This window comes from Canis lupus, chromosome 10, assembly GCF_003254725.2.
Source record: "Canis lupus dingo isolate Sandy chromosome 10, ASM325472v2, whole genome shotgun sequence".
Lineage (NCBI taxonomy): Eukaryota > Metazoa > Chordata > Mammalia > Carnivora > Canidae > Canis > Canis lupus.
Genome location: NC_064252.1, coordinates 67,205,256 through 67,232,222, shown reverse-complemented (window position 1 = coordinate 67,232,222; position 26,967 = coordinate 67,205,256). Strand labels below are relative to the sequence as shown.

The 26,967-nt window shown below is 39.0% G+C and overlaps 1 long non-coding RNA gene across 2 annotated transcripts; it reads right to left on the bottom strand.

Moving 5' to 3' along the window:
• Positions 1 to 299: 299 nt before the first annotated feature.
• On the bottom strand, positions 300 to 26,678 carry LOC112673854 (uncharacterized). Of its 2 annotated transcripts, XR_007413330.1 has the most exons (6): positions 26,595 to 26,663; positions 15,145 to 15,185; positions 7,450 to 7,514; positions 4,717 to 4,889; positions 2,417 to 2,545; positions 300 to 2,293 (listed from the first exon to the last, which is right to left on the bottom strand). It is a non-coding gene; the product is annotated as an uncharacterized LOC112673854 (long non-coding RNA). The 2 variants fall into 2 exon arrangements; XR_003145081.3 differs by lacking the exon at positions 15,145 to 15,185 and having other exon boundaries at positions 26,595 to 26,678.
• Between the last annotated feature and the right edge of the window lie 289 nt (positions 26,679 to 26,967).

Here is a 26,967-nt window from a genome sequence, read left to right as displayed (position 1 = left end):
TGAGTGGATTGTGAAGAGAGGGACAAAGGATATATCCAAAACAAAACATATCATTTATGTTTTTCACCAAAATAATGACCATGGATACCCTTAGTGGCACCCCAATAGTTACTCTTTCTCTAGTGATTTAAAACAAAAGCAATTCTACTAGAATTTAAATGAAATCTTAAAAATATATAACACAAAAACAATTCTAAGTGGCAAGTACCATAATTTATTAGTAATAATTTATTAATAAATTTAACAATTTAAATTTATAATAATTATATAATTATTATTTATTTATTTGTTTGTTTGTTTTAAACAATCTATTATTGTTTAAATTTCCAGAATAGGAAGTGCTTGATTAATAAGAAAAATGCATGGAATGAGGATAGATGTATACATTGGAGATCACACGCTATGGTCACAAAGCCTGAAATGCGTGCAGGCATCCATTCATTCCGTGGATATTTATTGAGCACCTATGATGTGCGTTGTTCATGGTGTGAAGATAGAGCAATGAAAAAGTCAGATGAAACCCTGTGATCATGGAGATTACACTCTAAGTTGGGAGACGGGACAATAAACGTTCAAGTTCTTAGAGTAATAAGTACTATGGTGAAGAATAACGGAGGTGACAACATAGTGATAAAGGAGACAAGACTGTAGCTCTACTAGATGAAAAAGGCTGTGATGTCCCTTCCTAGTGAGGTTAAAGCTGTGAGGAGCAGAGCAGTGTAGCGTCTATGTCGGTACTACCCTTATCTAGGGTAGCGTAAGTGTCTTTGTTGATGGCTGAATCACGTAACTGATTCCTCCCCATGAATGAGTTAACTACTAGTAGGATTCACAAACCTTGCTGACACAAAGGTTATTAATAAGTTAGAAAAGTGAGGTACACACATGCTAACACAAGAAGGAGGAGAAAAGAACGTGCTTATTGCACCTGTCTTGAAAATGGAGGTCAACCAGCGGTGTCGAAGGAAGGATATTTCAGGGCTGGAATAGAAGTGGAACAAAACAGGCTTCCTGAGGGAGGAGAAAATGGAGTTTGGACTCTAAAAACGGGTAGAGTGTGGTTAGGCAGAGATGTGCTGTCTCTCCTAGAAGACCATGAGCCTCCTGAGAACTGGCCATGTTTGTCCTCTTCCTGCCCTCTGTTCATATCTATGTTTTGGCAATTATCTTCTCCCCGTGAGCTATTTGTAACAAATTACAGAGCTCTTAGGGCAGGTAGGGATATGAGAAATGTGTTGAGACAGTGTCTGAGACTAAGGGTAAGATGTGGGGTTTAGGTTCCTTCCAGCCATAAGATCTTGGACGTGACACCTAATTCCCATGAGCCTCTCTCCTTATTTGAAGAAGTGGTACAATAATCATTTCTCTGTCTCTTTCTCAGGACTACCATGGGATTTAAATGGGGGAAACGGGAAGCTAAGGGAATGTTCTGGGTGACTGTAAAGGGCTACACAGCCATTGGGGGCTCAGAGGCATGCTTCCCTAAGACTAGGCTACACAAAATAGGTCCCACAGGGGTTTTAGAAGGCACCTCATCCAATTCCCAAATTTTGCAGATTAGGGAAACTGAGGCTCTGGGAGGTTAAGAGACATCTGTGAGATCACACTACTACTTAGTGGAAAAACCTACTTCTGTCTCTAGTCTATGGGCGCTGGGCCTCCCGCATTCTCTTGGTTGGGCCATAGTGATGACACCTGCAGAAATGCCTACCGGTTTCACTTCAGCTGTACAATTAGTTTTGTGGTCCCAGCTGAAGCCCGTATCCTGTTCGCTCTGCAGGTAGTATTTTAGCCAGCACCTGGGAGGTGTCACTGCCTCCCACCCCAAGCACTTTCCATGTGGCAAGACAGTAAGACTTATAGCAGACTAAACTGAGAGAGTGTTACCTACTTAAACTGTTTTTCTGACTTAATAAGAATTTTTCATCTACAGCAAGCCATTTTAAAATATTGTCTATACACAAACAGTCACTCTGAATAATAGGTCTGCACACAGTAAATGTCACCTCTCTAAATCACACGAGACCTCGGCGGCACAGCAGAGGAGCCTCCATAACAGTTTAAACTCCAGCCTCCCATTTATTATGGATGTGTTTATAAATCTCAGAGGGCACTCTTCCGCCTCCTGGGAAATCCAAAAACAGTGCCGTTGTTTGTCAGGGTGACTTGTCCAGGATGTTGAGGTCCCGGCCATCCTTCTTCCATCCAGATCCCATTTGATTCCAAAGTGGGCCAGCCAAGGTGGTTGTCAAAGGTGCCATTTTCTCATCGTTAATGACAGGAAAAGTCGGTTCTAGAAAAAGTAGATGGGGTTGGAAAAATGGGGTTTAGACAATGCCTGTAGGGGCTTGTTTGCTTGCTTTCTTGCTTTCTCTCTCTCTTTCTCTGTCTCTCTCTCTCCCTTTTTTTCCTTTACCTTGAATAAATGATCTTCTCCACAAAAGTGCTTTGAGTTTCTCACATGAGGGAAGCAAAGGACAGCTTACACAGCAATGGCATTGAAAAACTCCTTAGCCGTTCCCATCTGTCTTGGTTAGTATGAATACTTTAGCATTAAGTGGAGAAAAGGAGAATCCATCAATAGTTAATAACTGACCTTAAGATGGGAATTCAAAGTTCACCACAATTACACCCAAGTGTCAGAGAACACACATGGGACATTATCAATATATTTGACTACAAGAGCCTGGGATGGCAAATTTAAATACCATCAGAGGAAGAACTAGGCATTATTTTTAATGAGAAAATATTGTTACCATATCCAGCGGCCCACGCTAAGATACTCAAAACCAAAATTCTCAGTTGGCAGCGATTGTGGAAAGGTAAGCATAATCTAAAAGAGCACCGAAGAGTCAGGCTGAAATCTCATCACGTGTCCAGGGTATAAACAAAACACTCCATAGATTCGAGGGGAGACTGTATTTAAAGGTGAAAATACGCTTAGGTGAAAGAGAAAGAGAAAATGTGTTTGTGCAGGATGGAACAACATGGATCCGCATCAAAGAAATGCAGCCTAAAACCATGATGATTTATCACTACACTAGAAGGACTAGACTTTAAAAGACTGACAACACCAAATGCAGGACAACTGGAATTCTCTCGTACGCCCATACGCTCACGTACAACCACTGTGGAGAGCCATTTGTCAATTCCTTATGGCGTTAAACACACACATACTTATGACCCAGCTATTTCATTTTTGGGTATTTCCCTTGGAAAAAAAATGAAAAATATATGTTCACAAAAAAAAAAGATATGTATGAGAGTGTTCACAGCAGTTTCATTCATAATGGCAAAATTTTGGTACTAACCCAAATGTCCATCACAAGGAGGAGTGATGACCGTTAGGCCATAGTCACAGAACAGAATAGTACTCAATACTACAAAGGAGTGAATCACAGGTACTTAAAAGTACACAGATGCATCTCATAAGCATTGGTTGAACAAGATAAACTGGACACAAAAATCACATGCTATATGGTTCCACTCATGTGAAGTTCAAGAACGGGCAAAAGCAGACTGTGAGGATAGAAATAGGAATAGTGGTTCCCTCTTGGCGGGGAGGAGGACGAAGGAAAGGCGTGAGGAAACTCTCTAAGGAGAGAGTGATGCTCGGTGTTGGTTGTTAGTTAAACAGGTGCATGTACACAAATTGAACTTTAGACTAATTTCTCCTCATCTGAATATATGCGATAGTATTTCAATGAAAACAAAATATATGTGTGTGGGAAGAGAACCGTGGGGCTCCTTGTCTCCCTGGCACTCCCTGTTACGAAGCCTTCAACTCAAAGGCCTGCAGCATCAGGGGCGAGGCAGGACTGCAGGATCTCAGGGCCCAGCCCAGACCTTTCAAGTCAGAATACGCAATGGGCGCGAAGGCCAGAGAGCCCTGCACACGTGAGCGTCTACGAAGTATCCTTACAGCGGTTGTCCGTCCGTCTGTCGTTGTCTTTAAGAACAAACCACAGTCAATTCATCATATTTAAGGCAAAAGCAGCATCCTTTAGGAGGATTACATCACCTCGACTCGTGTAATCCTGAGGTTGCTGTTAACGGAAGCGCACTACGCAGCCCTGTCTGGGCCGAGAAGGTTCTCTGTGCTTAAAGAGAGAGAAGCAGACTCGGAGAACCACCGACGTTCAAGCTTTCGGTGATGGCCACACGGGAAACCTTCTATGGCTCCTGTTGCCCTCATCTCTTCACTTGCCCTAACTGTGTCCATTGGGGTGCCTGGTTCTCCACTCCTGCTTCCAGCTCTGTGAACTCCCTGGTATCTCTCCAGTAAACTCTCTTCTGATTACGTTGTCTCGGTTTGGATTCTGTTGCTTGTGACCCAAATCCCTGACTGATGTTCTGTATCAACTGGCCCAAAATACTTAAGGAATCTAAATGCAGTTTTGTTTTGTTTTTTTTTTTTCACTGCATGACCAAAACCTTTCGGTACTTTCTGTTTTCTAAAGGCTGGAGAAAACTGATTTATGGGACACCAGGGACCAAGACAAAAGATCACCTTCCAATCTACTCCTCTGCTGTCTCGTTTCATCAACACGATTCTCCGAAACCTTGAGCCAGAAAGTCTATCCTCCATAAAATATCTGCGCTGGGTGAGACCATTCACAGATACTGTTCTTTGTACCCAAAACGACAAGTGGAGAAAATCAGTCGGGACCCTTAAAAATCAACTGCCAAGAAGTAAAATTAATTTGGAATCAATACCTTGGCAAGCTGTTATCTGAGTGGCCCGCTCACATCATGAACAGAACTTCTGAGGAAAATACGACATTGGCTAGATTCTGGGGGACAAAAGTTGTCTTCTGACAGAAGACTGATGAATATGTCATAGACTACAGATGACTTTTGATTTTTTTTTTTATTGCATGGGAATCTTTCTGTGAAAAGAATAAAAAGCTCATTAATGAATTTTTTCATTCAAATGAATATTGGCAGGTAGTAAAATAATTCTTCTGTTATTGTAATTCAGTGAAATTAGTTATGGGAAAATCTAATCAATTTTTACATAAATACAGATGATTTTAAAAGAATGACTAGACTTTTTTAAACTTACTGATTTTCAATTACATACAACACTCTTGTTAACTCTGTATTAAGAGAGACACCGACAATCCTTTTCTTTTCATTTCAATGTCATCTACAAGTGGGAATTATTCTTAAAAACGTAAGTTAATGTTTAAATTTGTATTGTGATAGACTAGATGGCAGAGGGCCTTCAGCTTGATTTTCCAGAAGTAGGTATCATCAGAGGGGGTCGGATGTGATACAACCATGTTACCATAATAGGACTCATCACAGCCATGGTTACAAAATGAAATCAATTATTGCCATATGTTGATGGAGGCATTTTCTAGGACCAAGGAGCATGGCACAAAAATAGCTTAAATGACAGAGGAAGGATTTCATGGCAGCTACCACCAGTTGCCTACCTGAATCCATTCTTTCCTTGCTTACTAATAATAGAACTCGAGTTTTTCCTGGGCCATGACAGATCTGCAAAAATACTGTGTTTCCCAGGATCTCTCACGACTATTGATGCCAATGAGATATAAACAGAATTAATTATGTGGGGATTCCTGGAAGGCTCCATAGAGTACTGACTATCTAGGTGGTTCACCCTTGTCTCCAACCCCCATTTCTTTCTCCTCTGTGCAGAACATGGATGTGATGGCTCGAGTACCAACTGCCGTCTTGAATGATGAATAGTCCTTGAGGCTGGAAGCCCTGTGCCGACTGCTAATCCTGCACAGAGATTCAGAGCTCTTCTGCCTGGGGCTCCTCTGTTAGGTACAACGTAATCTAATTCTAAGCCATATAGGGTAGAAGTTAGTGACCGTTTAGATAGATTTACAAGTCTTTAACATTTCTTTATGTCACCTCTCCTGATTCGGTGGTTAAGACCCTCAGAATCATAAAATTTTAGAACTGAAAGGAATCCTAGAGAACATCTAGGTAAAATCCTCATATTATTCGTAAGACAAGGCCCAGAGAGTTTCAGTGATTTGCCCTAGACCCTTCCAGGAATAACTTATCAAGTATCCATTATTATCAGCATTTATCAAGTACACATTGTTATGCCTGTCGATGAGACACTTTCTAGTACCCAGGAGGTCATTCTTTTCAGGATATCTCATGTGCCTCTCAATTCATTGCTTTTCCTTCTTCAAATCTATAAAGAAGTGTAGATCTAATATATACTTTAATAACAAAAATACTAGGGAGAGAAGCTTGCCTTTTTAAGGTCTACCATACTTCTCATAATAAATATGGGTTGACAGAGAGTCAATGATCATTTTGATTCCATTGGTGTGTGTGTGTGCACGCGCACACGTGTATGCGTGCGCTTCAAGGATAGATAGTGATAGTGTGAAAGCCATTTTTAGAGAAAGCATCTCAAACTGCTGAAGGAGAATGATGCCTGACAAGCATTTCTTTTATTGAATAATCCAGTTTACAAATGCTTCCAGACTGAGGAGACCTGACTAGGTTAAAAATATGACAACCACAGTCAAAGCCCACATGGAAAGTGTGCTATGAATTATAAAGGTAGAGACGAGAAGGTTTCTCCTCAATGAACTCAGCTATTTTAGTAGATCCTCTGGCCTAGATCTATAACCATTCTCCTTTATAGCAAAACCCCATCCAGGATAAAAGGAGAGGGTTAAATTGCTCTAAGTACTTTGCAAGATGTGCTGCTCATGCGTGTTTGGAAGATTATGAAGCACTGAAGCCTGGGTACGGACAGACAGCTGAAAGTAAATCAAGGGAGCAGTTGGGGAAAAGGCACTTGAGTAGCCAACTTGCCTGTTTCATAGATCCTTACAGGGAATATAGGCATGCTGGGGCATTTTTGTCTTAGCAATTACTACTGAGATTCACCATTGCAGTGATCCACGGGGATTTGCTGAAAAGGTTAATGGCATCTATCAGATTTACAGGGTACAACAAGGAAGTTGGCACATTCCCTCGGTACGAGGCGTAATGTCACCTGTGTGGGCTGAGCAGTCCACATTCATTACCTTTCATTGGCCAAAGGGCCTGGGTTTTAACCAGCCCTAGAATATAATCCGTCAACAGTTGAGCATTCATAGCATGAAAAGTAGCAAGGGAGATTGGAAGGGAGAAGATAGCACAACTGGCATATTTTGCTATCAGCTGATGGACCTTCCAAGAAAGTCAAGAGAGCTCAGTGCCTGCTATGAAAAGGTGTAAGATCAAGGTGAAAATAAATACCCAGATCCAGTAGTGCAACTCTTTTAAAAATAACTTCATTAACACATCCACAGGCATCCTACTATAGCTCGGTGTAAAGCTGTTGTTTCTCATCCACTCACTCTTACACAGAGTTTTCAAAAAGCTGTTCAGATTTGTGTAAATATGTAACTATAATTGGCTTTTCAATTTCACAGCTTATCAAAGGCAGGAAGGGGGGCTCACCAACATTTCAAAGACAATAAGCACATTGGATGCAATGGTCCATGATTCTCCCCAATGTTTTTAACCTGCGATTGGAGAAACAGATGGTTAGATTTTCTAGGAAGCTTAAAGCAGAAGCTGAGCTAATACAAAACTGCTCAGCTATCAGACGGGGCAAATCCATTCTGTCGCCTTTTTTTTTTTTTCCTCCCAAATCACAACCCATCAGAAGAAGGATTTAGCTTCACAAAAAGATATTTACCAGGAAGCCTTCTGCAGAAGAGAAGGGCATGCTTTGTTAAACCAGATGCATTTTATTTTTCCTGGAACCAAGATTTATGAAAGCAGTATGCTCATATTTCTCCATATACAGTAATTGGAACTCATTATGCTAATTGTATTTCCATTATCACTAATTAACAATCAGAGTGACCTGGCCCACAGTCTAATTTGTCTTTAATCTGTTTTTGTATAGGGAGTTTTACCCTGTAATTTCAAGGTGATAATTCTATTCAGTGCAACTTTATGAATTGCAGAAGGTAACACTTTGGATGCCTGATGTTATCCTTTTGCCACTGTTTGGGGGTAAAATGGGGAAGCAAATGGATATACTTGCATGTGCCGTCTCGCTGATGAAATAGGTGCTTGACCTGTGACATCATAAGAGTGCATATCCTTCATAATTCTTACTCAGATTAAACGCCCAGTCAAAGCAATGGAACAGTTGCTCATACTGTTCAAACCCCAGCTCTCAATCTAGAATATGTAGTACTTAGTGTAAGAAGCAGTTGACATTTGCTGTCATCAAGAAGGAAAATGGGTGTTTCAAGTACTTTCTAATGATTAGTTAACACCTTATAAATATTTCCATGTGACAAATCTCTTGTAAAGAAAGAAATGACAGGTTTGGATCATCAAGAAACTTGCTTCTCATAAAAATGAGGTATCAAAGTAAGAGATGAGATGCATTTATGGTATTCTCTCTCAGAAGATGTGTTTATTATTTATCAGGCAAATTTAGAGCCATGGGATGTTATGAGGGAAAGGGAGCTGGATTCAGAGCCCAAGGTTCTGAAGTCAAGTCCAGTTCCAGTGCTCAACAGAAATCATCCTTCTCTCTGAACTTTTGTACTTTCATCTTAAACACTGAAATAATACATTGGAGATAAATTATTGAGACGGCGTTAAGCAGTGGTTAGTGCGGTGAGGACTTGGGAATCTGAGTGAATTCAAATTTGGACTCCACCACATGTTAGTTGATGGCCTTAGGGAAAGCCTTGGCTTCCTAAATATATTTTTAAGTGGATATAATAACAGTTCCCTCTTCACCAAGCTGTTTTGAGATCAAACTAATCGAAATTAAAATATATAAAACACTTTGCCCCGTTCCTGCCACATGGTAAGCACATAACAGCGGCTCACTCTGACACAGGAGGAGCAGCCATGTGATAGTGCTTGGTAAACAAGAGAATCTCCTCTGTTGTGACAGGGCTGTGATGATCGCCTGTCAGTAAGGCGCATTGTTTCATTCTGGAGGTTGGAGCGAATCATTGGGAAGAAAATACTGCTGTTGAAAAGGACTAAAAATCATATTGGGAGACAGAGGAATAAAAGAGAGAGAGAGAGCACTAAGAAAACTGAACCTGAGAAATTTACTCTAGAAAATATGCTTCTACTTAGCCTAAGAAACCTGGGAAATCTCAGATCCACCTTCTCGTAGGTGGACGTCCAATCCGAGTAAGCAATGATCCAAACGGCCTCTCTGAGTTTCATCAGTTCCATCGTCTTAGGCTGATTGACTTGGTTTCCCTTTGTGTGTCTTTTAGAGCGCCACTGAAGTTGGCAACGTTGAGGTCTTCTTGAAAAAAAGGAAGCCCTTCTGTGATCTCCTACTCCCGCTGCTCCCCGGCCCTCTGCCAACACTTGCAAATCAGTTGGACCCCTGTGCCTCTTCTCTACACAAACAGCCTTTTCATGTTCCCAGGGAGCCCTGTTTCTTAGCTTGGCCTCTTCTGCTCAACGGAGAGTTCTTCTGAATCCCAGGGTCAGATGTAATTGTACCTCTGTAGCACACCCTGGTTTCACACACTCACAAAATATTTGGTTCTCCTTGTCCATGGCATAAATCACAGGATATCACCTAATCAACGAAATAATCTTAATCAATGCTTCACCGTCTGGCTTTCCATAACAATTCCAACTCCCCGTTGATGTTTTCCATCTTCCCTTCTGTTAGACCAGATGGTGCATGTTCTAGCCTCTTTATTATCTTTTTCTGACCATAGTACTCTGTCCAAAGATCATTGTAGGAAACCCGACGGCAGCCCTGGCCCTGTCCTGTCTGTTAAATCTCGCCATGGCTTAGGCAGCCTTTGCTAATGACTATCCTTTTCTAAATCTGAGCTTCCTTCCAAAGTCACTGACTGGCTAGTCCATAATTACTGGATAACGCAGCCACTCTGGTCTTCACACATCCAGTGTGAGCTCTCTTTTCCAGGTAGAAGCGGACTCCAACTGGAGGCTTTCCATTTGGCCTGACACTCTCACGAGGAGAGTCTGCGATCAGCATCTACCAACAACGGCAGTATCTCCTATGCTACTAATAAAGGGAAAGGATCATCTCCCCTCTATGCTGGGATGGAAGAAGCGGGACCGTAATGTCTTTCTCACGTACAAAATCCTGGCTTAATTATATTCATCTTCACTGACAACAGTTTTCCACTTATCTTTCTGGGTATGAGCCGTAACGCACATTAAAAAAAAAAAATAACTTAAAATAACTGACATATCGGAACATCAGTGGCACTGTGACATGCAAAAAAGACAATTGTGAGTCAATTAAAGCCATGGATCATTTTATTTATTTATTTATTTATTCATTCATTCTTTCATTCATGTATTTTTATTGGAGGTCAATTTGTCAACATATAGCGTAACACTAGTTACGCTATAGTGCTCATCCCAAGTGCCATGGGTCATTTTAAACAGTGACCATCAAACCTATCCTTCCCCTGCTGTGTGTGTGTGTGAAACTATCAGCACCAAATTCATTTCAAGATAACGATATACTTTTTTGGAGAAGTCGTTTTAAAAATCATAGCCTCAAACAAGCTGGTCCTCCAGACTTCAGTCTGGTCTCCCCAAAACACAAATTCACATGATACAATAAGCAGAAAATATAACAGACACACAGGGTTGAAAGCAAGCATTGGTATCTAAATTCCAAAGAATATGCATCAGTCGCTGAGCGAGTAGATATGCTAACTTGGCACCATTTTTCTATGGTATCTGACAGCACTGAAAATCACAGTGCGGAGAGATTTTTATCACAAAGGATTTTCAATTTGTTGTTTAGGAAGATAGATCTGCAAGTATCCTCTTTATCCCTAATGACTATAGAATGTAAATAATCTTGTTATAACCATATTTCATGTAAATTTTCTCTCTGGATGAGGTAGATTTCCTTCTAGGCAATTTCTTTCCCTCTCTCTCTCTCTCTGACCAGAAAGCACAATCCGTGCTCCATCCCTTGGTTAAAATGGAGTCCAGTAAACCCAAAGCTTGGCCCACTTGGGCCATCTTGCCGTGGGGACACGTCAGCTGGGTGGTCTTACTAGAACAAGTCTCTCTCACATCTCCATCCTGGCCACATGCGAAGGCCTTTCTGGAGCACCCCTAATCCACGTTGGAGTCTCAAAGCATCTTCCAATCCATAAACAAAAGGTACAGTTAACAGGCTGTTGCTGGAACTTCCCATTTCCTACTTACCCACATGATCATAACTCGGATATCTAGGAAGAAATATCAACTGGGGCCATTTCTTTTTTTTCCTCTCCGGAAACTTAGGCCAGTAGCGTAGAACACAAATTTTACCCCAAGCACTCTATCAATTGAGGCTAATGTGGTTAACTTCTTCTCTGAGATTTAGTGCAGACTTTACGTAATTCCTATTTTACTGGTGAGGTTTCTAGGATTTGGGACACTTTTAGTGCTCCTTTTTCTATTCAAGAGGAGGAATAAAAAATTTTTTTCCTGCAATTTGTAAGTACATTACTGTTCTCCATTTGCACACTGTCTGATGGTTTGCATGTGGGGGCAGCCAAAAGGTCTCAGAATCATTTCCCTATAAAACCATTTCCTCACTGATAAGGCTTCCCATAAGCATGGCTGAGGAAAACGAGGCAGACTGGATTTCTGAAACAGTTTAAGGAAACATCTTCCAGATTGAGCAGTACACTCCAGGCTTTAATAAAGCATCTAAGGAGCTCAAGTTTTCCTCAAGTCATACACAGGGAAAACTCTTAATGTCTCCCCTTTCTCCTATCATTATTTGAATATGGCCTTCATCCTGCACACACTCTGTGATCTTGCACCTAATTATAATTTACTTTCTATAACCATAAAAGTATTATTAGATAACCATCTCTCTTTTTCTTAAATTCCAGATTTTTAAAATATTTCTTTCGGTGTCATTCTTACTCCAAGCAGAATAAAAAAGTTTATTAATTTAGCGAAGACTTCAAAAGTTCTTTTAGATATGGTCTCCAGGTTGTTTCATGATTCCAGATCTTTTACACTTTTTATCATTTCATTCTTACACAAAGCAGAAAGCAAAACTGACTTAAGTAATTTATCCAGGACCTTTATTTTTGCAAATCCTACAGAGAGTCCTCACGTTTTATTTAACACATCCCTTTGCAATCTTGTTTCTTGGCAAGAGTCTTCCCCACCCTACTCTCTGCCATGCACAGGCACACACTGCCCATGAAACCTGAGCCTCCAGATCGGTAAGCAGGATGGACATTAGGATTCCCAACGTGAATGTCATGGGATGGTGTGTGATGTGTTCCTAACAAGGATGGTGATTTCAACTTCATTCAAGATTAGTTTGTGCTAACCTATCCGCACCTAGTGAATGTAGATGTTCATTTCATTCTCTCATCCCTGAATCCATTCATTAATTTGATATTTATGAATAAAGTCTCCGTGTGATAATCCCTTTGAGGCTCTTAGGATATGGGCTGATGAAAATTTAGTTACTGACCCGGTGGAGCACATAGTTTAGATGAAGAAACCACACCTAAATGACTGAGTATGAATTTATGAGAGCTGAGACTTTGTTAGCCCTCACAAACAGCTCTCTTGGTGCCTAGAAGTGCCTGGCACATCCAAGGTGCTTGGTGAATATTTGTTAAATAAACCCATGATTAATAGGACACAATAATGGCAGAGGCTTAGTCTGTCTTTTCACTGTTCCATTCCTAGCACCTAGAATAGCACTTGGTTCATAAAAGACATTCAATAACTATTTAGCACCAGCACTGTGACTGTATATGATATGATACCAGTAATTATAACAGTAATAAAGAAAATATACCAGCACTTTTTATGTCTCAGTATACATCTGAAAAAAAAAACAAAAACCTTAATCTGCAAAGCAACCTGCTGAGGTAAGAACTGTTACTATCCCCATTTTCAGATGAGGAAAAGCTAAGAACTCACCCAAGGCACACAACGCATACTTATGGAGCTGAGATTTGAAAGCAATGGCCTTCTTCAAAAACACACCCTCTTAAATACTTTGCACACCTCCCAATGTGCTTTTGCTCAACTGACTTAAATTTAACCTCAACCAGACTTTCAAGAGTTTTGAATAATAGGTTTAACAGTTTAAATATCGTTCTCTGGTGTTTTTTTTTTTTTTTTTCCCCTCTTACGGATCTTGATACTCCTATTTCTCTTTAACATAGGTCACTCCATAGATTCCTCACTCATTGAATGCTTCTGAGATATATTGTAGAAGGATGACTCCACCTATGGTTTGCAAGAGATATGAAAGAAGGAAAGAATTAAAAGCAAGAAAGCAAGTAAAGAGCCTGGAGAAATAGCTTGGTAATAGGGACTTCCTTGAACCAAGTGATATGAGTGGAGATTATGTGCTCAGTCACAAAGATTGTCTAGCTGTGGATAGTAAAGGAGGGAGAGATCATGCCAACAGTTTAAGCACTGCTGACTAATGGACAAGAGGTAACCCTGATGGAAATTTAAAAATTGTCCCAGAATATACAGTCTAGGGATGCCCAATCTAAGTATGGTTTTTGAAATGTTGGCTCAAAAGCAGGAGTCAGCAAACTCCAATCCATGGGCCAGATCAGGTCCATCACTTATTGTGGGAAATAAAGTTTTGTCGAAGCGTGGCCACATCCATTGGTTTGCACATTGTCTATGACTGTCGCTTCTTTCCAGGTACAACAGTGATGTTCAGTAGTTGCAAAAGAGACCATATGACCCACAAGTCTTCAGTATCACCCTTGTTCAAAAGTAATGATTAAATTCTAACAGACTGTTAGAAATACTGCTTGGAATCCCATGTGCATGTCCTTGATCATTTTTCGAAAGTGCACAAGTATGTTTCTAAATGTTCAGTTAATCAATCAGTGTTGTTAAGCTCTGATACGAAGATACACACTTTGAAAATAAGTCCCCTTGATACAAAAATGTGTGCATATTTCAACCTAACCCTGGCAGGGTCCCAAGACAGGCACCTATAATTGAATCCATTGGTTCATCACAATTCACAAATATGTACATAGCACTGTATTTAGGGTTGAATGGGCAGTGATGAGTGCAGGGGAAAGTGGCAGTTGGAAGAAAAAAAAATAAAATTATAACCTCACTGAGATATCAAAGTGGCCAGAGAAAGGAATACCACCGAATAGAGTCCATTTCCTTGGCCTGTCACATTCTGAGATTTCTTATACACTTTTCTCTTTGACCTAGCCCAAAGACCGCCTTTAATTCCCTTTCCCTCCGCTGAATAGGGTGAAGTGAAAAAAGCACTTCTTTGGGAGGCCAGAGACTCACATTCTGACCTGATCACATCCTGGGTGATCATGCTTGTTGAATCATTTTGCTTTCCCGACATTAGTTGCTTTTTCTAAGTAGTGGTAATTTCTTATAAGTTGAATGGCCAGAGAATGCCGACATTATCATCAGAGATCATTTTCAGGTCTAAGATCTTTGTTTTTGAGGCTCTGGCCTTCCATGGATATCTCACCACACTGACCCCTTTTGAAATGCCGTATGTACATTGATGCCTTATGCAGTAGGTTGGGTACATCCCCCCAAAAAATATGTAGATGTGATCTTACTTGGAACAAGAGTCTTTGCAGGTGCAATTAAACTAAATCTCAAGAGGAGATCACCCTGGATTAGAGTGGAGTCTAAATTCATGACAGTGTCCAGGAAAGAGACAGAAGGAGAAGATAGATACCAACAGACCTAGAAAAAAAGAGGTCATGTGAAGTTAGAAGCCGAGATTGGAGTGATGTATCTATAAGATAAGAAAGCTAGAAGCATAGAACAGATTCTCCTTTTAAGCTTCTAAAAAGAACTCAAGCAATGGTGAAACAGTCTGCAAATAATGTCAATACACTGAGAGTTGAGGCAGAACAAAAAAAAAAAAATAGAAAAATTAAAAACCTCTCTATCCCAAGCACCAATAATGGAGGCTAAGCAATTATACCTACAAATTCTCGTTGACAGGTCTTTCCTAATGGAAAATCCTGAGATTTTAAGCACTGTGACTTTACAGAAGTCAGGTTGGTTTAATGAGGAAATTTTTAATAAAAAGACAATCAACAGTATTTTATTTTGGGCACTTACTCAGTATTTCACAGATCCTCAACAAGTTTTGAGGTAGGTTAAAGAACTGACCTGGCCAATGCTTTGATTTTTTTGACTTCTGGCCTCCAGAACTGTAAAAGAATAAAATCCTGTGGTTTCAAGTCATCAAAATTTAATGGCAATTTGTTGAAGTAGCACCTTATCAAATAATTTTAATGCACCTTATTAAATAATTTTGGTTTTCTAATTCTCTATGCCACTAAAATTGGAGCATTGCTACCTGCTTTATTTGTTCCTGCTTTATAGATTGTTCTAATATTTTGGTATTATTTGTTAAGTAATAAGTCACAGACCTTGAGGAAACACTACTCCCTTCAAGGATTCTTCTTTAAAGAATAATGTTTTCTAGCATTTTATAGAAAATACATTTTCTTAGCTAGAAATATCTTTTGGAAAACACATCTCGAAGCTTCTATTGGAAGCTTTTAGAACTACCTGCCAAAAAGTTAGCTGTAGATATAACTGTTTGTTCAAAATCCCATTCTAGTGTATTAAACACACACTGCAATGTAGACAATCCATGACACTTGCTTTGTTTCTGGACTCTAATGATCATGTATTCAGATGGTTTTCCTCCTTGGAATGAAGGTTTTAAAATAAGGTGTTTTCCTTTTCAAAAATAAAAAGAAAAGACAAAGGCTGAGTGACTGGCTTTATTTTGGAATTTTAAATGCCCAGCATTTATGGATGTTAACTCACATTTATTAGCAAGATTTCATCAATTATGTAATAGATTGCTAAATGTCACTCTTGTGATTCACTCCCAAAGTAACTACATGCTATATGCTTAGGAAAATATCATATAATTATAAAGTAATTCTGTGTTCTAGTAGATTACTTAGTAATTATACTTAATACTGTAGTTCCAATAGTGATTACTATGAAAGCTCATTATAAAAGGCAGAAATAGTCACATATGTATTCTTAATTATATCTGCCACAATAGAAGTTAATGTTAATTGAAATGATTTATAGTTATTATAGTAACTCAATTAAAAGTATATACTAGTAGTGATAACCAACCTTCCCAAGAACAAAGTGTCAAATTGTTGTCAGAAAACTTAAAGGAGAGTCAGTATGGACCTCATTCTGTTTGGTCTTCTTTTCTCAGAAAATATTTCCACCATTTTCTTCCTATGAGCTTACTCATCATCATCTCCCCAGTACTAGGAGAGCACTTGGCATCTTGAAGTACCCCACAAATGAATACTACATAGATGAATAAATAACTTGTAATATTTATTTTGATCCATCTAAAATAATTTTTAAGTGGATTGTAAATTCTAAATCAATGTTCTTAATATTTAAGTCATTGGACCCTTTGAGAATATGATGTAAAAATTCCTGTCTTTCCTCAGTAAATTGTTTGTAAACATAGGTTTTATAAACATTTGCAGAAAACACTTGCAGAATGTTCAAGAACCCCCCTGAAGCCCATTCATGGAGTTCAAGTTAAGAACAAAAGCTCCTAAGAAGAGTAGCATTTTTTTAAAGGTTTTATTTATTTATTTTGGAGAGAGAGCATGTGCGCGTGCAGTGGGGAAGGGCAGAGGGAGAGGGAGAGAGTGAATCTTAAGCAGGCTCCACGCCCAACAGAGCCCAATGCAGGGCTTGATCTTAAGACCCTGAGATCATGATCTGAGCCAAAATCCAGAGTCGAATGCTTAACTGACTGAGCCCAAAAAAGGAGCATTTTCTGAACCTTAGTATCTATACCATCCGGGGCCTGGGCCTAGATACATTCCCAAGGAACTGATGGTAGCTTTCTTTCCTGGTTTTTCCTTTCTCCATTAAAAATATACGTGGAAAGTTAAATCATGTTTCACTCATAATTTATTTTGCTTCACATCCACCTTTAAATTGTCTGGGATGGGAAATGGTACAAAATCCATGTCTTTGATAGGAAAGGACAAACAGCATACATTTCTAAACACGAATATAAAGCCCGTTAAAAAGATGTGTGAGATGTCGTTTCTGGTTCACAGGAAATATTTGGCTACATTACCAGAACCTTCTTCTTCTTCACACATTCTTAAGTGCAGATACCAATAAGATGTCACTAGTGGTAACCAGCCCCTAAAGTGCCAGACAGAGGCAATGCCATTAAAAGGCTTTCTATCTCGTTGAAGAAACAATGACCATGTTCAAGAAACACCACATAATGATACTGAAGCGCACAATTATAAATGCTACTGAATCCAGAGGAAAGGGCATGTGGAAGGTGAGAGTAGCTGGTCAAACTTCAGAGTCAAGGTTGCAAAGGAACAGATTCTACTTTACATTGGCCAACTTCATATCAGCGTAGACATGAGTGTGAATATGGACAGAATGAAACAATTATAAAGATCTGAGATCTGAGTTACAAACGCCTAAGAGCAAAGTCTAAGAGGATAGATACTATCTCAGGAGGCCTGAAAGTCATATATATTTGGCCGTATCTCTGAGGTTCCAAGTACTTGCGACCTCAGACTATTTCTCATGACATTTCCCTGTCTTTGCCTGTGATGGGATGGGGCTTAAATGTGAGTTCTGAGAGAGTTAACATAGAAGAGAACACAACTGTCATGTTATTCATTATATCAACAGGGGATTTATTTCCAGTCCCCATTCCTTAGCGGTACAGAGCATCTTTCCTAATCTACATAATCACTTGTCAAGATGAGTGATTTCTATCCACTTGTCAATGTTGCTGGGTTGTTTTTTTTTTTTTTTTAACATTACCTGAAAAATTGGTTTAACATATATTAACTGAAATATTTGTCTATGCAACTGGATATTGTGGATAGATAAGTTTGATAGCCTTTGCTCTCTCCTGGAAAAAACCCCCCTCCCCAAATGAGTTCAGTACTCACGAAAATGAGCTGAATTTCCCTAGAGAATTAAATTCATTACATTCTTGCCTCACAGAGATGGGTGATACCTGGATACACAAATACCCCAACTCAAAGCCCATCATAGCAAGAAAACTATTCTGAGAGGGAAAGAGAAATCTGTTCCCATTGATGGGTGTATTGCTTAGACATGTCTTCATCTCAAAGTAGAACATTTTAGAAAATCCTTCTGCTACACAACACCAAAAAATCAGAGCAAATAGTTGATATGGGCCACTTCTCCTAAATATGTGTAAGTCATCTCATGGCCCAGTGGTGGATCATAAAGGCTCTGAGCTTAAAAGATCCAAATGTACTTTCTTGACATTTGACAATAAGAGAGACTTATGAGTCACAGTCACAGACTCTCATTAGAACTGAAATCGTAGAACACTTCCAAATATATTCTTCTCCCTTTTACCTTTTATTCTCATGTTGAAAGTCCTATGGCTGTCTTATTTTCTGATTTAGTTCTAATTTCATATTTTGATATATTCAGATCAAATTCCCAAGGACATGAAGAATACACACAAAATTGCTCAAATATTAATTTTTTAAAGCAAAATATCCCCCTGCAGGGAAGAAAAGCCACTTAGTAGAATCAAGTTTTCTTCACTTGTTCCTCCCCCAAGATACAGTCATCTTCCACCAATCAGAGTCTTTTCTTGCTCCTCATACAAGGCACATTTAAAGGAACCCAAGAAAAACCATGCAAGTAGTTCCTCCTGTTTTGCTAGGTGGAAATTAGGATTTGGGGGGTTTAGTGGGCCCTGGATAGTCAGACAGTATTTTCTAAAGCTGACCCACGGAGACATATTTGATTTCTGAATGGCTGAAAAATATTTTATGTTTTTCGGTTAAAAACTGTTGTTAAGGTACAGTGGACATTTCATTAAAAGAAAATCTTTCCCATTTTTCCTTGACCCAATATCCATCACTAAAATAATTTACATAGTGGTGGAAGTTTCCCAAATTTGGTCATTCAATAGACTCTTATTAGCACTTAGTTGGCGGTGGGCTGAGTTCTAGGCACTGGGGATGGAGTAGGGAACATAATAGAGAGAGCTGAGTCTGAGCAGGGAAATCATCTGTCCAACAAGACCAGCCCCGCGACTCCCTGAAAAGCCCATGTTCTTGGTTTCCCAGGTCAAAGAAGATACAACTTCTTGGGGGTACTTCTGTCAAACTAGAAGTCTTAGATGCAGTGACTTTGTTGTAGGTTTTTCTTTCTCTGAGAAAGTCTACATTATTATGCACATTATACGTTCTTTTTGGCTTCATCACTTAGATATTTTCTATTAAATAGGTACTACTTCACATTATTCGAAATAAATATTTGATCAAATGCTTCCCTTCCACACTATTCGTTCAATGCTTTCCTATTCAACCAAAGTACATTACCCATCTTCCACTGTGTAACCGCCATTATCCCATATCTTTTGGAGTTTCATGATCCAAACACAATTAAATACAGATATATAGTTGTAGTATATATGTAGTTTTTCTATCTCTTTTTTTTTTGTACAGAAAAAATTAACATTCATACATACTGTTCTACTGTTTTCACTTAATCATAAATCTTGGCATCTTTTTATGCTGGTAGAGAATTGCTTCATTGTTTCTTAAAGCTGCATCGTTTGTCATTACGTGGATGTACCATAAATAATATTTGTCTGGCCCATATTGATGGACTTTAGTTTTTTTGTAGTCTTTTGCTGTTAAAAATACCACTGACATGAATAAACTTGGTCATATGTCATTTCTTATGTATGTAAGGATATCTGTAAGGTAGATTACTATAAGTGAAATTTCTGGGTCAGTGGGTACAATCATTTGTAATTTTGATAGATATTTATAAATTATCCTCCACCACCTAAACAGGTTTACATATATACCAGCATGTTTTCACATAGCCTTAATAAAGAGTAATGTTGCTGAACTTTTTGATTTTTGTCTTCTAGTAAGTAAAAATGTTACAACAGGGTGGTTTTTAATGCGTATTTTTCTTTTTATGAGAGAAGTTAAATATCTCTTCAAGCGTTTAAGAGACATTTGTGTTTAGCTGTGGAGGAACTGTTTTACTGTTGATCAATTTTCCTTTTGCCTTCTTCCTATTGGATGTATGAACATCCTCTTAATTTTTAGGAGCCCTTAAAATCAGGAAAATTAATCCTTTGTTGAACAAATGAGTTACAGATTTTTTTTTCTGAGTTTGTCATCGGTCTTTTAATTTGGTTTTCTTTTTTTTTTTCTCTTTTTAAATTAACTCTTTAATTTACATAGTTACAGAGTTCCCATATACCTCACATCCAGCTTCCCTTATTATTAACATCTCACATTGTTATGGCACATTTGTCACAATTAATGAACCAATATTGATGCATGACTTTAAGTTAATAATTTATACTAGTTTTGTTTTGCTGTTGTTGAAGAAAAAATTAACATTAACCATTTTAAAGTTTACAACATTATGTACACTTTATGTCCTCTATTTAGCTCCAAACATTTTTATCATCCTAAGAGAAAATCCCATACTCATTATGCCGTCACTTCCTATTCCTCTGTCCTTCTAGTCCCTGGCAACCATCAATCTGCTTTCTGTCTCTATTCTGGGCATCTCATATTATTGAAATCCTACAAAATGTAACTATTGTGTCTGGATTCTTGTAATTAGTGTAATGTTTTTGAGGTTCATTTTGTAGCATGTCTCAGTACTGCATTCCTTCATATGGCTGAGTAATAGTCTATTGTATATATACACAAAATTTTGTTACCCATTAATTCATTGATAGACATTTGAGTTGGATAATATGGTAATTATATGTTTAAGTATTTGTGGAACTAGCAAGCTATTTTCCACATTTTACATTTCTACCAGCCATGTATGATGGTTTTAATTTCTCCATATCCTCACCAACACTTGTTATTTTCCATTTTCCTGTTTGTTTTGTTTTTTATAGTCATGCTAGTAGCTTTGGAGTAGTATCTTATTGTGGTTTTGATTTGCATTTCCCTAATGAACAATGATGTTGAACATCTTTTCTTGTGCTTTTTGGTTACTTACACATTCTTTTGGAAGAAATGCCTATTCAAGACCCTTGCCCATTTTTATTTTTTTTTAAAGATTTTATTTATCTACTCATGAGAGAAACAGAGGCAGAAGCAGAGACACAGGCAGAGGGAGAAGCAGGCTTCCTGTGGGGAGCCCGATGTGAGACTTGACCCCAGGACCCCCAGATCACAGCCTGAGCCTAAGGCAGATGCTCACCACTGAGCCACCCAGGCATCCCAAGTTGTAAGAGTTCTTTATGTGTTCCAGATACTAGATCTATATATGAATATATACGTGAATATATGTATATATATGATCTACAAATATTTTCTGTAATTCTATAATTCGCTACTTCTGTAATTCGGCAGAACCACCCTGTTTTGATCATTGTAGCTTTGTACTAAGAGTTGCAATCAGGAAGTACAATTCCTCCAACTTTGATCTTATTTTTCAATGTTGTTTTGGCTACTAAGGGCCCCTTGTAATTCCAAATGAATTTGAGGATTGGCTTTCCCATTTCTGCAAAAAAAGGCCATTGGAATTTTAGTAGAGATTCCATTGTATCTGTAGATCATTTTGAGGAATATTGCCAACTTAACAATATTAAGTCTTCCAATCCATAAATACAAGATATTTTCCCATTTATTTAGGTCTTCTTTAAATTTTTTTTTACTAATGTTTTCTGGGATTTAGTATATAAGTCTTGCACTTCCTTTGTTAAGTTTTTTCCTAAGTACTTATTCCTAAGCCAATTTCTTTAGGTATTACATAACTGAAACTATCAATATCTTTTATGATTTTGGATTTTGAGTCATATATGGCTATTCTGTTTTGAGATTATAATGGAATTTCCCTATATTTCTTTTCAGAACTTCTATGACTTCATTATTATTTAAATCTTCACTCCATTTGGAATTCATTTGGTTGTAAAGTGTAAGTATAGGTTATTTTTCTCATTTGACTTTCCAATTGCTCTAACATCATTTATTGTATAGTCCTTTTTTTCATCACCAATTTAAGATGTTACCTTTAATCAGATATTAAATTCTATGTGTGCTGGACTTTATACTGGACTTTTTATTTGGCTTGTCTGTCTAATTATACTCCACCATCACACTATTAGGATTTTTTAGTTTGTTTTAACATCTGGTAGGGCTAGCCTACTCTGATGGTACTTCTTTCTCATAGTTAATCTTGTTTGTTCTTTCTTCACATGAACTTTAGAGTCAGCTTATTAAGTTAAAAGAAAACCTTATTTATTTAGATTTAGAAATTAACTTAGAGAAAATTTACGTGTTTATGATGTTGAGTCTATCTGTTCAAGATTTTGCTATACCTTTTTGTTTGTTCATGTCTTCCATTGAGGCTGTTAGTAATATTTAAAATGTGACTTCATATAGGATTGGATCATTTGTTATTATGTTTATTCCTTGGTATTCTATCTTATACTTTACTCTTATAAAGGGACATTTTCTTTCACTGTATCTTCCTTTTTTTAGAGAGAGAGAGAGAGAGAGAGAGAGAGAGAGACAGGGGGAGGAAGCATAAGAAGAGGAAGAGAGAGAATCTTAAACAGGCTTCACTCCCAGCGTGGAGCCCAATGAGAGGCTCGATCTCACAATCCTGAGATCATGACCTGACCCAAAAGCAAGAGTTTTAACCAATTAAGCCACCAGGCATCCCATTCTTTCATGGTATCTTCTGACAGGTTTTTGTTTGAAATTGGTTTAATTCATGAAAGATGCAATAAGTGTTTATTTTCACAGATGATTGGTAAATAACTGCTAACTCTTCTAGCTTTACCCACAAACATGTATCTTAAATTATAGCTTCTTAAAGTCAGTATAAAATTTATCTTTTATTTAATCATAATTTAAGCTCTAGATTTGAAATAAGAAAGATTTAAAAATTGAAGCAATAATGTCTATTATCTCAATCTGGTATATTTTTTAACTTTACCATTAATGTATATGTTTAATTTATGTGCATATGAATATACATATGTATCCAAACATACATCTATACATAAAAACCTACACATGTATTTCTAGAGTGAAAATATCATTGATGTTGCCTTAGTTTTTGCTGGTAGAGAGATGTGTTGCTTCAAAATTACATTTGTGGAGCAAAGACTACTTTAGAAATAACTTTGAAGTCTGAAACGTGGACTTTCCTCAGCTGTATATTGTATTGCTAATTGTTTTGTTTGTTTGTTTGTTTGTTTGTTTGTTTTTACATCAGCTCACGGTAAAAACGAGGGGCTTCCTGACTTTCAAAGAAATGGCTGATTTTTGTCATTCACTCCTCCAGTCTCCATGGCAAATTTTGTTGATTCTCTTTCTGATATTGTCAGCATCTCTTTTAATTCTTCTTGAAAATAAGACTCTTTAAGCACCTGGGTTCAGTGGTTGAGTGACTGCCTTTAGCTCAGGTCCTGATCCTGGGGTCCTGAGATCAAGTCCTGCATTGGGCTCCCTGCAGGAAGCCTGTTTTTCCCTCTGCCTAAGTCTCTGCCACTCTCTGTGTGTCTGTCATAAATAAATAAATAATTTTTTTTAAAAAAAGAAAATAAGACTCTTCTTTTTTATTTATTCGAGAGAGAGAGAGAGAGAAAATAAGCAAGGGGGAGATTCAGGTGGAGAAGGGGAAGCAGATTCCACGCTGAGCAGAGACCCTGACACAGGACTGCGTCCCAGGACCCCAGGATCATGACTTGAGCTAAAGACAGACACTTAACTGATTGAGCCACTCAGGCTCCTCCCAAAATAAGACTCTTCTAAACAATGAGGAAATAGGCAAAGTAGTTGTTAGCACTTACATTTTTGAATAGATTTGTTAGCCATTTTGGGCCTCCTATCACACAAAAAATTTAAAACTTAGAATTCAGCATGGCTATCTAACAAAGACAGCTTTTTAAATAATTAGTTCATTAACTTGTTTATTTATTTGTATTTATCAAACCAGCTCATACGCTGTAAAATCTATCTATCTATCTATCTATCTATCTATCTATCTATCTTCCTAAAAGATATAAGCAGTTTAAAAAATTAAACAGAATCATGTGTAACACAAATAGGCATGCAATGACTATTTGGTAGAAAAGCGAATAAATGAATTAATGATTCAATAAAAAGATGGGCTTTCACAATTCATTTTGTATAGTTTAACTTGTGCTTTATCACCAGAAGGAAGAACTGTTCTTTTCTCCTGCTACTAAAATCTAGGAGATCAGGAACTTTGCCATCATTCGGTATTAGGCTTTTACGGATTTTGTGTATTACCCTCTCCTCGCTTCTGTTGTCAACTATGATGAATGATACTACCATTTGGCCATAATCTCTTTGATGTGACATATCCTGTAATATTAAAGGAGAAGTTCTCAAATCCGGAGGAGATAGAAGCAACAACTCGATTGGGGAACATTTGGAATGGTGGGTTGGATCAAGATAGTGGTGGTCCAAGAATAGTTACCAAACTTTCACTGACTGCAGGAAGGAATACGGTATGGCCCTGGGTTACCAGGCACTCAGTATTGTTCAAGCCCACATCCAGCAGCCATACAGGGGTAAGATAAGCCAGACCTTTGACTCAAGAGAAATATCATAAATGCCTGCTTCACATTGTGTCTCTGAGAAGGAGTCAAGGAATCAAGGCAGTCATGACATTTGACCCCAAAAGTTCAGATCTATTTAGGATAACTGTGACTCATAGACATAAAGCAACAAAAGAGCTACAGGAAAAAATACATAATTTTTAAAAGGTGGTTATCTATCAACTCCTAGTTATTCAGAGGTAGAAAGAACATTACTAAGATGGTGAAAAGTAGACACATGTCAGGCACTGATTTTCATGGCATGGTTATAACTGAGTGCCTGAGAGCCTTGATATTCACAGTTTCTGACTGTCCTCTAAGAATAGCTGGTACCCCTTCAAAGTCTTGAGGTCGGAGCATTATCCCACATCTGGGGATGGGGAGCCCTTACCGTCCACCACACCAAACAGGTAACATACATTGTTTCATTTAACCTGAAAACAACAATATGAAATACTTCCCCTGCCAGTCCCTGTTTTATAAATGAGGAAATAAAAGCTAAGGAAGACTCAAAATCTTGGACACCAGGAAACAGTTGATCTGGAATTTGAATCTCAGTCCCCTGCTCCAGGATCCAAACTCTTTCATTACTATCTTTTTTTTTTTTTTCCTGGAATAAGATTGAGGACTTTTAAACAAGATGAATAAAGAGGCAGATAAAGGAACTTTCATCTGAGTACAAGTTCTTTTTTCTTCTTTTTTCTCACATCCCACTGAAATTCTTAATATTTTCCCCTTTCTTCCCCAGTTCAAAAAGTCCTAATACAAAATACAATAAAACTATATTATTACCCCAACCTGTAGACCCTATAGGTCAATTTTTCTGCTGGCCTGGTCTAAGTGTGCACACAATTGTGGTCTATGAAAGAGGGGATCAGCTTCCCTGGGGCAGCTATAAGGGTGCTGCATGCCAGGGCCTAGAGGTCAACAGAAAGGCTGTCCCTGAAAAGCACAGATGACGGATGGCCTGAATGCACAAGGGGCTCTGGAATGCTCTTTTATCTTAAGTCACAGTGCTCCCCCAGCCCCCAGCCCTCCATTCCTCCCATACCTTGCTTCCCATCCCTCATGCCTATGGATTTACTCTTCTTCCTGGCTTTGATTAGCCTGCCCCACGACCAACCTCTACCCTGCTTTCCTGTCCTCCCTAAGAGCCAAGAGCCCTCCAACATGAGGGAAACACTCCATCATCATGATGGGAAGTGTCAGGTGCACAAGATAAATGCAAATTTCATGGCACCACTGCCTCATTCAGCCAAGTTTTATGAGACTGAGAAAAGTTGGAACCTTATGCTGTGGGGCCATTTGGTTGGCAGGGAGCAAAACAGACTTTATCCAACACCGTCTGTTGGCAGCTCTGGCGCTAGATTTATAGAGAGAGGTGGAGATGGCTCTGGCTATCGAGCCTGCTGCTCAGCCAGCTGGGGGCCTCTCAAGTGATAGAAGAGTAATGGCGTGAATCCTGTGAGAGAGCATCCTACCGAAGCTCTCCCAATGGTGTCTTCAGGATCCTACCTCAGGTTGAAGAGGCAGGCCCCAGTGAGGCTGGCCCCATGCACAGAGGTTGAGCGTTCCTAAAATTTCTAGCTTCTCTTCTCCAGTGCCCACAATGCTCATGAAACCTGGCATCCTCAGCAGGGCTGGGGCTGGAGAAAGATTTCTCTGATGAGCAACTAAGTCTGTTTTGTTACTCGTCTTCCACTGAGTTTGTGGTTTTCTATTATAGAGGACATTGCTCCATCTGCTTCCAAATCTATTATCCGGAGGGGGCGTCTGCCTGCGAGGAACCGTTTGACACAGGCTGTGACAGGATGGCAAAAAAAAGCCCTAAGCTCTGGAGCCAGACTGCCTGAGTCTGAATCCAGCCTCCCTCCCCCACCAGCTCTGTATGGACTTAGGCAACTTTTTAACTCCTTTCCATCTGAGTTCTCTTTCTGTAAGGAAAGCACAGTCACGACAGCCTTACCTCTTCATGTAGTTCGTCGGGCTGAGTAAGTAAAATACAAAAAAGTGAAGCACTTAGAACAAGGACTGACCAACGGTAACCCCCCCCCCCCCCGCCCGGGGAATCTGGCCCCTGTTCCTTTGGCAAACGCCCCCGCCGCCTTCTGGCTCACGTCGGTTTCCCCACCTGTGGGAGTCAGTCTGAAGACCCGTGGTCGCAATGAGAAGTTTCGAAAAGGCTCCTCAGCACTGCCTAGAGGTTCACCTTGACCGTCAGGTAGCACACTGAGGAGGTTAGCTCCAGATTCTCCGGATGGCAGGGCTGAGGAGGTGAAAGAAACGTGAGTAGCTCTGTGATCTTGTCTGAGAGTAGCCATCGCCTCCTCACAGGTAGC